General features: G+C 45.0%; 1 long non-coding RNA gene across 1 annotated transcript in view; it reads right to left on the bottom strand.

Annotated features, from left to right (window-relative positions):
• Positions 1 to 12,500, bottom strand: part of LOC130120469 (uncharacterized) — an 18,241-nt gene that overhangs the window by 5,043 nt on the left and 698 nt on the right. The window contains exon 2 of the long non-coding RNA XR_008810973.1: positions 660 to 751. This is a non-coding gene — a long non-coding RNA (uncharacterized LOC130120469). The remainder of the gene's footprint in view (positions 1 to 659; positions 752 to 12,500) is intronic.

Genomic DNA, 12,500 nt, shown 5'->3' on the forward strand with positions numbered 1-12,500 from the left:
ATACACACTCATTCACATGCACACATATACTACCTTTGCCATCCACATGTGCACACAAATGATTGGCAACACTTAAGTGCATCACAGGTTTATACGCCATTAACCCCTCCATATAGATAGACACGACACAAAACTCACACACATTCTCGCAGCGCCGGCCAACTAACTACTATGAAAGAGGGAAACGGGATTTTGTGGCTAGCATATTCATCATTCTCTCCTAATCTAGCCCATATTGTGCCAAAATGCAGGGTAGGACAATGACATCATCACTGCGGGACAGCCATGCCTGACACCTTATTTGTCCCTTTGTGTGAACCACAGTTTTTCGAAGGGTAGACGGTATGTCAGAACATGACATCAGAATATGATCGTTACCCCCTCTGTGCCGACTTTTAAACATTGGTAAGTACGTAAAGCTGACCAGGCAGTTAACCTTATTTTGATAGACGATTGACTGACAAGCGCTCAGGATGCTGTCTGAGACGGACATATGGTTGGAATTTTCTGTAAAGGCACTTAATCTGCGCAGAGAGGTCGTACAGACACCCACAGCTAGACTCCCAACCTATCCCAACATGTGGCCTTGTACAGATGCAATTAGCTAGATGTGCAAAACTCTCAGCTATGAATCAGACGTTAGACTTTAATGGTCTTACCTCATCAACATGGGACAACTTCACACAAGGGCCGTTCCTGTCCTCTCCCGCTGCCGGTCCCCGTAGGTCCAATAGACAATGAAGGCCAAGCTCTGTTAGGGGTACAGTGCTCTCTCTCACACACACACACACACACACACACACACACACACACACACACACACACACACACACACACACACACACACACACACACACAAATACCAATGCACTCTGAATTAAAGGAGTGATGAGATGACACGTCATAACATTCATTTGCAATATGTTCTGTATGTTGTACTTTCCCCGATCCTATTAGTTTCATTTTGTTTTGCCTTATCTAACCATTAATCATCACACTGAAAGCACTTCCTATTCCCCATGTATACTTGTGTAATGAGAAGAAACAAAACAGCCATACTTTTAAATTCAAATATCCCAGCCATCATTGTTCAAAAAGCATTACACTCACACACAAGGGAGTGATTTGAACTTACGCACACACACATTCTCTCTCTCTCTCTCTCTCTCTCTCTCTCACACACACACACACACACACACACACACACACACACACACACACACACACACATTCTCTCTCTCTCTCTCTCTCTCTCTCTCTCTCTCTCTCTCTCTCACACACACACACACACACACACACACATTCTCTCTCACACACACACACACACACACACACACACACACACACACACACACACACACATATTATCTCTCTCTCACACACACACACGAACATTCTCTCTCTCTCTCTCTCTCACACACACACACTCTCTCTTTCACACACACACACACACACACACACACACACACACACACACACACACACACACACACATTATCTCTCTCTCACACACACACATACACACATATACAAACATACATATATATACTCTCTTGCTCTCTCTCTCTCTCTCTCTCACACACACACACACACACACACACACAAGTGCAGAAGGGCAGACAAACACACACAGCCTCTCTCACACACTCAGCACTTGGCCTCTAATCTCTTCTTAATTCAATCCTGGCCTAGGGAGACTTTAACTCAATTACACCCTGCCCCCTCTACACAGACACACACACACACGTGCACACACACACACACACACACACACACGCGCGCGCGCGCGCGCGCACAGACACATTAATTGAGCTCTTCCTCCTTCACATACCCAGGCTACATCAATCAACGTGAAGTAGGTTTTTGAGCTTTTTTTTTCTTTTTCTTTTTGTGGGAGCACGATTTAATTTGTCCACAGACCGTCTGAAGTGGGGCTTGAAACACAAAAGGGAAGGAACGTGAAAGTGCTTTACCCAGACCCATTCTCCCTCTCTTCATCCCCACTCTACTCGTCCCTTTACAAACCCAAGACAATTTAATCAAACTGTAATTCTCACAATACGGTCTCGGTAGCGTAAAATACCTCAACAGGACAGCCGCAGCATGGCCGCTGCCCTTAGCCGTCGAGTCGTCACTCCAACAGCTAGTGTCTTGATGCATGCTCAATAACCCAAGTAAGAGAATCATAGAACGTTGAGTCAGTTCATCTGGATACAAAGTTTACTGACAGATACGTTTCATCACTCATCTAAGTGACATCTTCAGTCTAAACTGACTGCAGTTATCCCCGCCCTTATAAACGATACAGTGCCGTAATGACCGAAACCAACAATCGGTTTCATATGCAAATATGGGCGTGATCATTACCTAGAGTTTCAGTGGCCATGTGTAGTAGTCACAGAGGATGACGAAATGTTGCATTCACAGCACACACACAGAAACTCTAGTTAATGGTCACACCCATATTTGCATATGAAACTGGTTGTTGGTTTCGGTCATTATGCCACTGTATTGTTTATAAGGGTGGGGATACTGGCAGTCAGTTTAGACTGAAGATGTCACTTAGTTGAGTGATGAAATGTAAAGGTTGTATCCGGATGAACTGAGTCAACCTTCTGTATTGTATTCAGTATCCCGTATATTGGATGCTTACTGGCATGAAATGCTTAATGGCTGGGAAGCAAAATACACCATATCAAGTGAAGCTAGAATTATCTCGTCTGCAGAATAGTGACATCTGAGAGAGGTTGTTTGTTTTTGTGCACTGACCAGTGAATGTGTCATTTTTGCTCAAAAGAAATAAATAGGTGTACCAATTGGTTGTGCAACGTGTGACTCATCAGTGCTATATGCCTCCCAAAACAGCTAGGTTGATTTAATGGCAGTGATATATGTGTGGGGGATACGGAGATCTTTATTCCAGGTCTTGGTGGGCCATGGTGAGGGGGATTTGTCATTGTAAATGCCATGCGGTTCACTGGAGCAGTAATGAGAGCTAATGTGCTGGTGGAGAGCCCCCATCAATATAATCTAATGCCTGATGAGAGCAGAGGGTGAGGATGTACCTTACACTTTGGTTAGATGGGTGAAAATGGAGTCAATGTGCATGTGCCGAGCCATAAGTGACCCTAAAAACCTAGAAATTATTTTATCTACAGGTGTAGTGCATGATTCCACCACCAAAATTGATTTTTTTGGAAAAACAAAGAACATTGCTCTCATTTTTTTTTGTTTTTTTTTACAGGGCAATCCTGTTTGTTAGTAATGTAGGACAGTTTTATCTCACAGTTTTTGACTACAGTGTCAGCGGAAGATGTGGGATAGATGAATGAGAGGAGCTATTCTTCGATGACTGCTGCTGTGAACCAGGAAACAGCTGGGGATAATATTTACTTTGGATTGATGGAGTCAAAAGTCTAACGGTGCAATAGCATATTGATCCCCAAGGAGAGATTTAATGCATGAAGCAGTTCTGTGTCCTGGAACAAGAACCACAACCTATTTGGGAAAACACGTGATTATAGGGAGATAGCCAATCAATTTCATTGGTTAACATGATAAGAGCACTCATTAACCAAGCTTTACCACTACTTAAATTTAACTACTATGACTCCACTTGCTGTTGCCATTGTGGGGCATTCTCGCAAACTTGCTACTTAGGAGTTGCAGATAGCCAACTCAACCGCCATGACGGCTTATGAGGAGAAAGGCCCATGCTCTTCATGGTGTAGCCAATGAGCATTGCGATCCTTAAGCCCAACCAATCTTTTTACCTAGAGGTTTCATACCCGTACCGCAGGACTATTTTATTTCCCAGAAATTCTCATTTAACGTCCTCCTCTAGCTTGATGGAGGTCATGTGGTCAGGGTTAGCTGACAACGTATCTTTGGGCCGGTTCAAATCCCCGTGTTTCCTCCGGCTTGGTCGGGCGTCCCTACAGACACAATTGTCCGTGTCTGCGGGTGGGAAGCCAGATGTGGGTATGTGTCCTGGTCGCTGCACTAGTGCTTCCTCTGGTCGGTCGGGTTGCTTGTTCAGGGGGTAGGGGGAACTGGAGGGAATAGCATGATCCTCCCACGTGCTACGTCCCCCTGGCAAAACTCCTCACTGTCAGGTGAAAAGAAGCGGCTGGTGACTCCACATGTATTGGAGGAGGCATGTGGTAGTCTGTAGCCCTCCCCGGATCAGCAGAGGGGGTGCAGCAGCAACCGGGACGGCTCAGAAGAGTGGAGTAATTGGCAGGATACAATTGGTGAGAAAAAGGGGGGGTGGGGAATCCCCAAATCTGGCTCGTAGATCTTGTACATATCTGCATTTTTTTTTTTGCTGAATTAAAGGAAAAGGTAGCAAAACCAGAAACTTCCATGCATCATCTGTACACTGTGACTGGGTAAATCTGCATTAGCATGCACATTTGTCTGTTTCCATGTCTCTACTAAACTCTTCATGATATTTGATACATGTCTTTACCACTGAAATCCAAGCATATCAGCTATCAGGCATGCCCATTTCAATTCTACTCCTCTCTCCCAAACAGTCTTCTTCCCCATTGTACCTCCACAAATATTTCGGTACTGCGGTGGTCGCAGCCCCAGATGAGCTCCTTTAGCTACCACTGGTTCCTTTTCTCTCCGACGACAGCGCACACAGCAGAATGACAAATGCCAGAGTTGCTAAGCCGAGGTTGTGTTGGCTTTGGCACTGTCACCCGTAGCCCCGGGGGAGAGTCCTGCACCATCAAGCAGGAGTGGAAGATTTATACTCTAATAGGTGAGGTATATTTATTTATTTTTTCTATCTGTACTCGCTGTGACTTGCTGTGCCGTGCTCTGCGGCCTGTGCTAATGTGCTTAGCAGCAGCGCTAAGGAAGACAGATGGGAGCAATTAGCATCACCTGAAGTGGGATGCAGAGGGTCTACTCAGCTGCCGTTGCTATGGCTCCTGATAAAGGACCCCACCACCAACTGATATTCTCTCTCTCTCTCTCCATCCTGTCTTTACATCAAACTCCCTTAAATATCTCTCTGTCTCTCAATCTATTCTTGCATTTTAAATTTCCCGTTTATTCCTTGGTTCTTGCATTGTGGGCAGCTTTTCTTTCTCTACATTTTTCCTTTTCCATCCCTCCCTGTCCCTCTGTTTTCTCTCTTTTTTCTCTTTGTCTATAAATCAGGTGGTAGACATTAACCCCGTTTTCCTCTCCTGTAGTTTCACATCACAGACGTTTCTCCCCTACACAAAGCCTTACAGCTCTCTCTACTTCTCTCTGTTACTCGATTTTCTCTCTTCATCTTCCTTCTCGCTCTGTTCCTAATGCCAGCTCTGCTTTGTTACCGCTAACTTTTGTTTCTTTTCCCATCGTAACTCACCATCCACTCCATTCTTCACATTCACCCTGTTTGCTCTTTCAGTCTGTCTGCAAATCTTTTGAAAACCATTTTTCTTTATTTCTGCTGTCACCGATAACTTTCATTTCTTCTTATCTGATATCTTATCCTGGTACCATTGTATTTGTCAATTTCTCTCTTTCACTATACTGCGTTCCTATTTTTCTGTCTCTCACCAAGAGATTTTTTTAACGTATCGTTTCCTTTACTTCAGTGCCCCACAGTTTCTCTTGCTCTCTCTGTCTCTCTCCTCATCTCCTATTCACTCCGTGTCATTGCCTTTGGCTCCGTTGGCTCGGTCTGCCTCTAATCGTGGTTTATGTTGCCATTCCCGGTTGAACCAGAGCCAGGCGAGGGTTGCAGGGACAAGGATGGAGAGCTGAAGGACAGAGAGAGAGAAGGAAAGGAAGATAGATAGGGAAGGGGAGGGCTTGATTTATTTGCAGGCCTTGCAGACTGGGTCCAGCTGAATCCAGAGGCACAATGTGTGCGCCAGCATTTAGAGCTAGATAGAGAAAGATACGGAGAGGGTCGGGTTTCCAGGAAGAGGATAGGGGGGACCAGGAGAGACAGAAGGAAAGAGAGAGGTACCGACGGGGTTTTCTCAGCAATAAAACCACGTTTAAACTACAATCTGAATGACCGCCAATCCACTATTCCCTCGTCTAAATGGTTTCTTCATCTTCTTTCCATCTTTCTGCACATTCTAACCTCGCGTTCACATTTTCCTTTTAACGTCTCTGTGGTTCTGGCTCTCAGGCAAGGTGAGCCAATAGACGGGGTGTAAAGATTGTGAAAGGCTTGGCTCAACAGTGGAGCCACCCACCTCACGGCTTTACATCCACAGAAACCGCTGCTGCTCCCCTACCAACGAGAGGAGCCAGCTTAAGAGAGCACTTCTCATAAACGCTGGGTCGCAGTTACATGCAGGAGCGCTCGGGCAATGAGAGATGAGTGAGATCCAGCAACCCCAAATCGTTTCCTTATTCCCATTAAAACCTTTCAAATTTGATTAAAGGAAAGAGGGGAGGCGGTGGAGGGGGGGCGGGGGGAACGCCAGCATCTCCTGATTTGGGCCAGAAAATCCTATTTCATGGTGGCGTGGAATTCCGTTCCAAAAAAACTTTTTATCAGCTCCCTCATCTGACTTGCTGAAGGATTTTTATGCTGTCTTTCGCTCCTTTCTGTCTCTCTTTCCCTCTCCCCCTCTCTCTCTCTCCCTTGGTATTTCAGCAGGCAGCGGAGGGTGCAGAGGCCAGCAGACAATACCCGACTCTCTGGGCATTTGTTTTTGATTTGCAGTCATGGAAGGCTTGCCATCTTGCCTGTGTGGTTGATTGTATTACCAGGAGATACAGAGTAATTGGAGAGAATTAAAACCTCCCCCTCTCTCATTTGATAGTCTTGCAGAAACCCAAGAATGTCCATTAGGACCGCTGAATGTTGATTAGAGCGACAAATCTGATGTCCAGATAGGCAATCATATGCGATGCAGGTTTTTTTTTTTTTTTCCTTTCCTTTTTTTTTTTGTCGAGCGCTGCGGTTTAAGTGTTTCACGATGTAGTACAGCTCTACATTTAAAAAAAATGAAAAAAGGAACAAGGGTTCAATTTGGATGACATGATTATAACGTCATGCAGAGACTTCAGACCTCTGGAAGAGCATCACAGGAGAGATGGTCACGGCTGTGAGAGGGAAGGGAAGTAACAGTTTTGTCTGATATAAGGCTTAGTCCAGTGATGAGGACATGAGGAGAAACATCTGATGTCCTCCTTTAAATAGTTACGAAGACAATATGGGCATGCAGACATAGTCTGATGGGCAAAAACGTATGCAATTGTTCAAAGAGACACAAATGTGAGCTCACACACACAAACATGTACTGTGTATATATAGACATGCATCACATGCATGCATTCACACTCATGCATGCAAGCATGCATACACATTTAGAAGTGTGTGTGTGTGCACACACACACTCAGTCGCACACACATACACACACACTGACACAAACTACTTTCATAATCTGTCCTCTACCTGTCCCGAGCCCATTGTGTGACTTCTGACCCTTGCTGCAGTGGTTCCTCCTGCCCATTAATCCTTTCAGGGCAGCCCTGAGCTCGCTTTCTCATGTTTGGTCATGCACAGTGAAACTAGCCAAGTCCAAACACCTGCCAGCAACCAGCCTTCCTCTACGTCGCCCTTTGGTCTGTCCTTCTCTCCTTGGTTCCTGCTCCAACTTGTAGGTTGTTTTGATGGCTACCTCGTTTGTCTGAGAATTTGTATTCCTCGCAAGTGTTGACAATAACAATTCCATGCAGTTAAAAGAAACGTTAATGTGAAAGTAGTGAATTTTGAATGTTTTCCAAGTTCTGTTTGGAGATGAAAATGAATGTCAATGCAGATTATATTGGCTAAATGATAGTGACAGTGCATAATGTTGCAGGTCAAGTTTCCCACAGCCTATCTAAGTGATGCCCTGAGTACAAGACTTGAAATTTGTGGGACATCCATCATCACAAAATGGTCAACTGCAAAATTACATTGTTCCTGCTTTGATTGCACTTCAACTTTAACATCTGCTTGATCTTTACTAAAACATTTCCATTTTGCTATATCTTTTCCACATCCCTTTTCTTCAGCTGAATATTGCATTAGACCAGAGCCCTGGTTCCCAGCCACAGAAGCCACTGGCTTCCATTAGCTCTCCCCGCAAACAACCGCTAAACCTCTTTGTATTTGGTTAACACTCAGAAGGAGAAAGAGAGAACGGTGGCAGAGGGGGAATGAGTGTATGCAATAGAGAGAGGGAGAAAGAGGGAGAGGATGGTGACAAGAAAGATAAATGACATTTACAGAGATAAAAGCGGAGAGAGGGAGAATGAGTTTGAGAGAGAGAGTGATACTGGAGACAGAGTGGAAGATTGACTGAACAGACAGAGAGACAGAGAGCGCGCGAGAGAGAGAGGTAATGGTAGGGAATGAAAGATGGAGGTGAAGAGACGAAGAGAGCGAGAGAGACAGAATGCTTCTCTGATGGTCACTTAATCAATGACTTTGTTTCAGGAAGGGAATGCAATCAATGACCAGGGCTTTCTCACCCAGTCGCTATGTGTAAACACACTTATCCAGCCAACTGGGATAATGGAGGTCTGTAGCCTGCATGAGCACACACACACACACACACACACACACGTACACACACACACACACACACACACACACACACACACACACACACACACACACACACACACACACACACACACACACACACACACAAAATATGCATACAGTACCCATAGATTCATGCAAGGTGAGTGAAGAGGCTGTCGTCAAGCTACAGGACCCAATCATCTTGCCTGCCAAAGTGACCTTGAGGGAAACTGCATCTCTGGTAGCTCCAGGATGGCTGGTCTTTAGGGGGCCCTGGCTTTGATAGGGGAAGGGGTGAGCCACAAAGCAAAAAAAAAATCTCACTAGGGTTCTTATAACATTACATTTTCACACAATTTTACAAAAACATTCCCTCACACATACCTGGTGACATCTTTGTGGTGGGACAGACTGACATTTTCCAACAGAGAAAAAGCAACACACACACACACACACACACACACACACACACACACACACACACACACACACACACACACACACACACACACACACACACACACACACACACACACACACACACACACACACACACAGGCAAGCGATGTCTCACTCTCTTTTACACCAGGGACATGAAATATGAAGACCGCCTGCTGTCTCTATGAAATCGATCCAGGCAGGTGAATCCGGGTAAAAGGCATTGATCCCTTATTGGTTTCACCTGTTCAATATCTGTCTTGGCAGATGATGGGGAAGGAGGTGAGTATTTAAGTAAAAATGTATTTATATAGCACTTTTAAAAACACACAGTTACAAACTGCTTTACACTCAATACAGAAAATACCAGTAAATAAATTGAATGAATATAAAACAAGGCATAGGAAGTAACAGACCAAGCTAAAAACAAACCAAAACAGAAGGCAGGGGTGGGGATCTATGAAAAGGCTTGCCTGAAAAGATGGGTTTTTAGAAGCCACTTAAAACAGTCCAAGTCCAGGTTTGGGTTAAATCAGGGTTTTGATTTCTCTGCTTTCTTCAAGACAACAGAGGTTGCCAACTACAGATGATATTGCTGGAAGGGTTCCTAATATACACTACATTTATTTTCTCCAATTTAGATTCTATTTCCAAGCAGTAAGCTGGAAAACAGACGTTTCAACATGAGATAAACAGTAAAATTATGATAGAAAAATAAGGTATTTTAAGGTATTTACGCAGTTATAATGTAAAATTTCAGATTTTTATTGAAATAAATAATTGCACACTTTGATACTGTAGCTATGACCTGACCTGGGGCTAACTGGCCAGGGTAACTATTGCAATCCACTGATGTGATGATGAAGAAGGGGATTTAAGACTTCCTACCCATAAAACACCACCACGCCGAGTCATTTGCGCAGGTATTCAGCCATTATCTCAGGGTTCATTTTACTTAGAAAAGTCAGTGACCCGTCCTCACGCTGTGCATTTGTAATTTCTATATCGCTGTACTGTGCATCAATTTCCATTTAACAACGGCAGCTGATCATTAATTATCCCTCAAAGAGTCTTTATGGGGGTAAGGGGTTCAGATATCGACATGGCTTTAAATGCAGCATTGAAGGATAGCCTGTGTACATGCACCAGAATTAGTTATGTGGCTTAGCATTAGCCACTGTGACACAGATGCTCCTCTAAGCATGTTTATTTTTCTTTTCTTTTCTGTTTTTTTCTTTTCTTTTTTTCTTCTTCTTTGTCTTTTTAGCTGACGTGAGAATTTGTAACACAAAAACACAAACTTCATGCAGGCGGGTCTTGTGGTCAAGGTCAAATTAGCTATGCAGGGCGTCCGGGTAGCGTGGCGGTCTATTCCGTTGCCCACCAACACGGGAATCGCCGGTTCGAATCCCCGTGTTACCTCCGGCTTGGTCGGGCGTCCCTATCCATGGATGTATTATAGTAGAACTGGACACCGGATCCAAAAATGGCGCCAATTCATTCCTATGAGACTTGCTCGCCTGGCGCGTACGCCGAAAAAGTTTTGGGCTTCCGGGTACTTGGGGCCCACTGAATATGCGCAGTAGTGTTACTCCCATCATGCCTCTAGGTTATGAGAACGGCGCGTACACAGCCGTGCCGTCATGCGGGGGGGGGGATTTTTCTGGGCTTTGGACAAATTTTAAAAAGATTAAAACCCCATGGCTTAAAAATATACAATAAAAAGTGTAATAATTGACCATGATTATAGCTGCAGGTGTCCCGTCAACAGTTTTACAGGCGTCTCTTTTACAAAGGTGGTCTAGGAGTAAATGCTCTTCGGGCCGCAGGGATTTTTCGCTGCAATACCGCGAGTGTCCACTGAAAAAAAATTGGCTGAGCGGCGGCGCCGTATCCCGTTCTACCACGGTCCCTTCAGAATCAACTGGCCGTGTCTGCGGGTGGGAAGCCAGATGTGGGTATGTGTCCTGGTCGCTGCACTAGCGCCTCTCCTGGTCGATCGGTCGGTCGGTCGGGGCGCCTGTTGAGGGGGGGAGGGGGAACTGGGGGGGAAAGCGTGATCTTCCCTCGCGCTGCGTCCCCCTGGCGAAACTCCTCACTGTCAGGTGAAAAGAAGCAGCTGGCGACTCCACATGTATCGGAGGAGGCATGTGGTAGTCTGCAGCCCTCCCCGGATCTGCAGAGGGGTTGGACGAGCGACCGGGACGGCTCGGAAGAGTGGGGTAATTAGCCAGATAAAATTGGGGAGAAACGCGTGTGTGTGGGGGGGGGGGTCTCTATGCAGTCCAAAACGAGAATTCAACACGAGGCTAACGTTTGAACTTCTCTGCTGTTATCCAAAGGAGTTGAATCAAATGCAACTGGACTTGGTATATATCTCAGCTGTTGACTTATCTATGCAATGTTTTAAATGTATTGTAGCGAATTCGGGGGACAACGCAACCACAGGAACTGCCGCGGCCGGGAAGCGAACCCGTATCGCCCGCACCGCAGAAGACATCGCTAACCGCTCGACTAAGCGGCCAGCGTGTCTACTTATCCATGCACGTTACAGTATGATAAAAAAAGAAAAGAAAAGAAAACAGCGGCAGAGAGGACAGACGGCTCACCCACCCAAAGCTGCTGCTACTGGGTAATTCTGAGTGTACTTACTTTTTTATTCATTTACGCAATCATTTTTTTTACTGCGGTGGCAGTTTGGAATTCATTTATAAAGTGTGACAATGCACTTAATTAAGCTAATTATATGATATTAATTATAATGTTCGCTGCACTTATAACCAGTGATTAAAGTGGGCTGGAGCTACCCGGATCCCGACACCGGCACTTCCCCTCCTCCCCCAAGTCAACCGGAGCTGAGATCCGGCACTCTGTAGACAGGAGTAATTTCAACCTTTTTGTCACAGTAAAATTTAAAACAAAAAACATGATGCAGCCAAATCACAACCATTACAAAATAAATCGCAAATAAAGTCGTTCTTCTATTTTTATACTACTTTACTTTTTCTAAAAGTTTGAATGATATCGCGTCCTCACGTGACCCGCACCTGCCTGCTGTCTGGCTTCACCAGACTTGACATCAAAAGAGACTGGCTTCACACTCACGGGTCAGGGTCAGTTCACCGCACCAGGCAGACAAGACTCGAGAGAGCGTCAACCTGCTACCTGCACTATTATCTTGGATTGGGGGGCATAAAGAGTGAGTATCTTCAGTGTATTTCCAACAGTATTTCCAATAGTTTTGTCTAGCTCTGCTGTGGTTTTCATTCAAGCAACTAACATTAGCGAACGTAACATTAGCTAGCTAGCTAACTAACTATCTTCCACCCGGTAACGTTGCTAGCTAGTTGCTGACGTTGCTGGCTAGTTGTTTGAATGCTGCTAGGCAAGCTAACTATCGGTAGTGTCCGGTAACGTTACCGGTAGCTAGCTAGTTATGTTTGTCCAACCTTAGCTCTGGCCATGCAATATTTTCATTCAAATAACTAACTAGCTAGCAAACGTTAGCTACCGGTA

This window comes from Lampris incognitus, chromosome 11, assembly GCF_029633865.1.
Source record: "Lampris incognitus isolate fLamInc1 chromosome 11, fLamInc1.hap2, whole genome shotgun sequence".
NCBI lineage: Eukaryota > Metazoa > Chordata > Actinopteri > Lampriformes > Lampridae > Lampris > Lampris incognitus.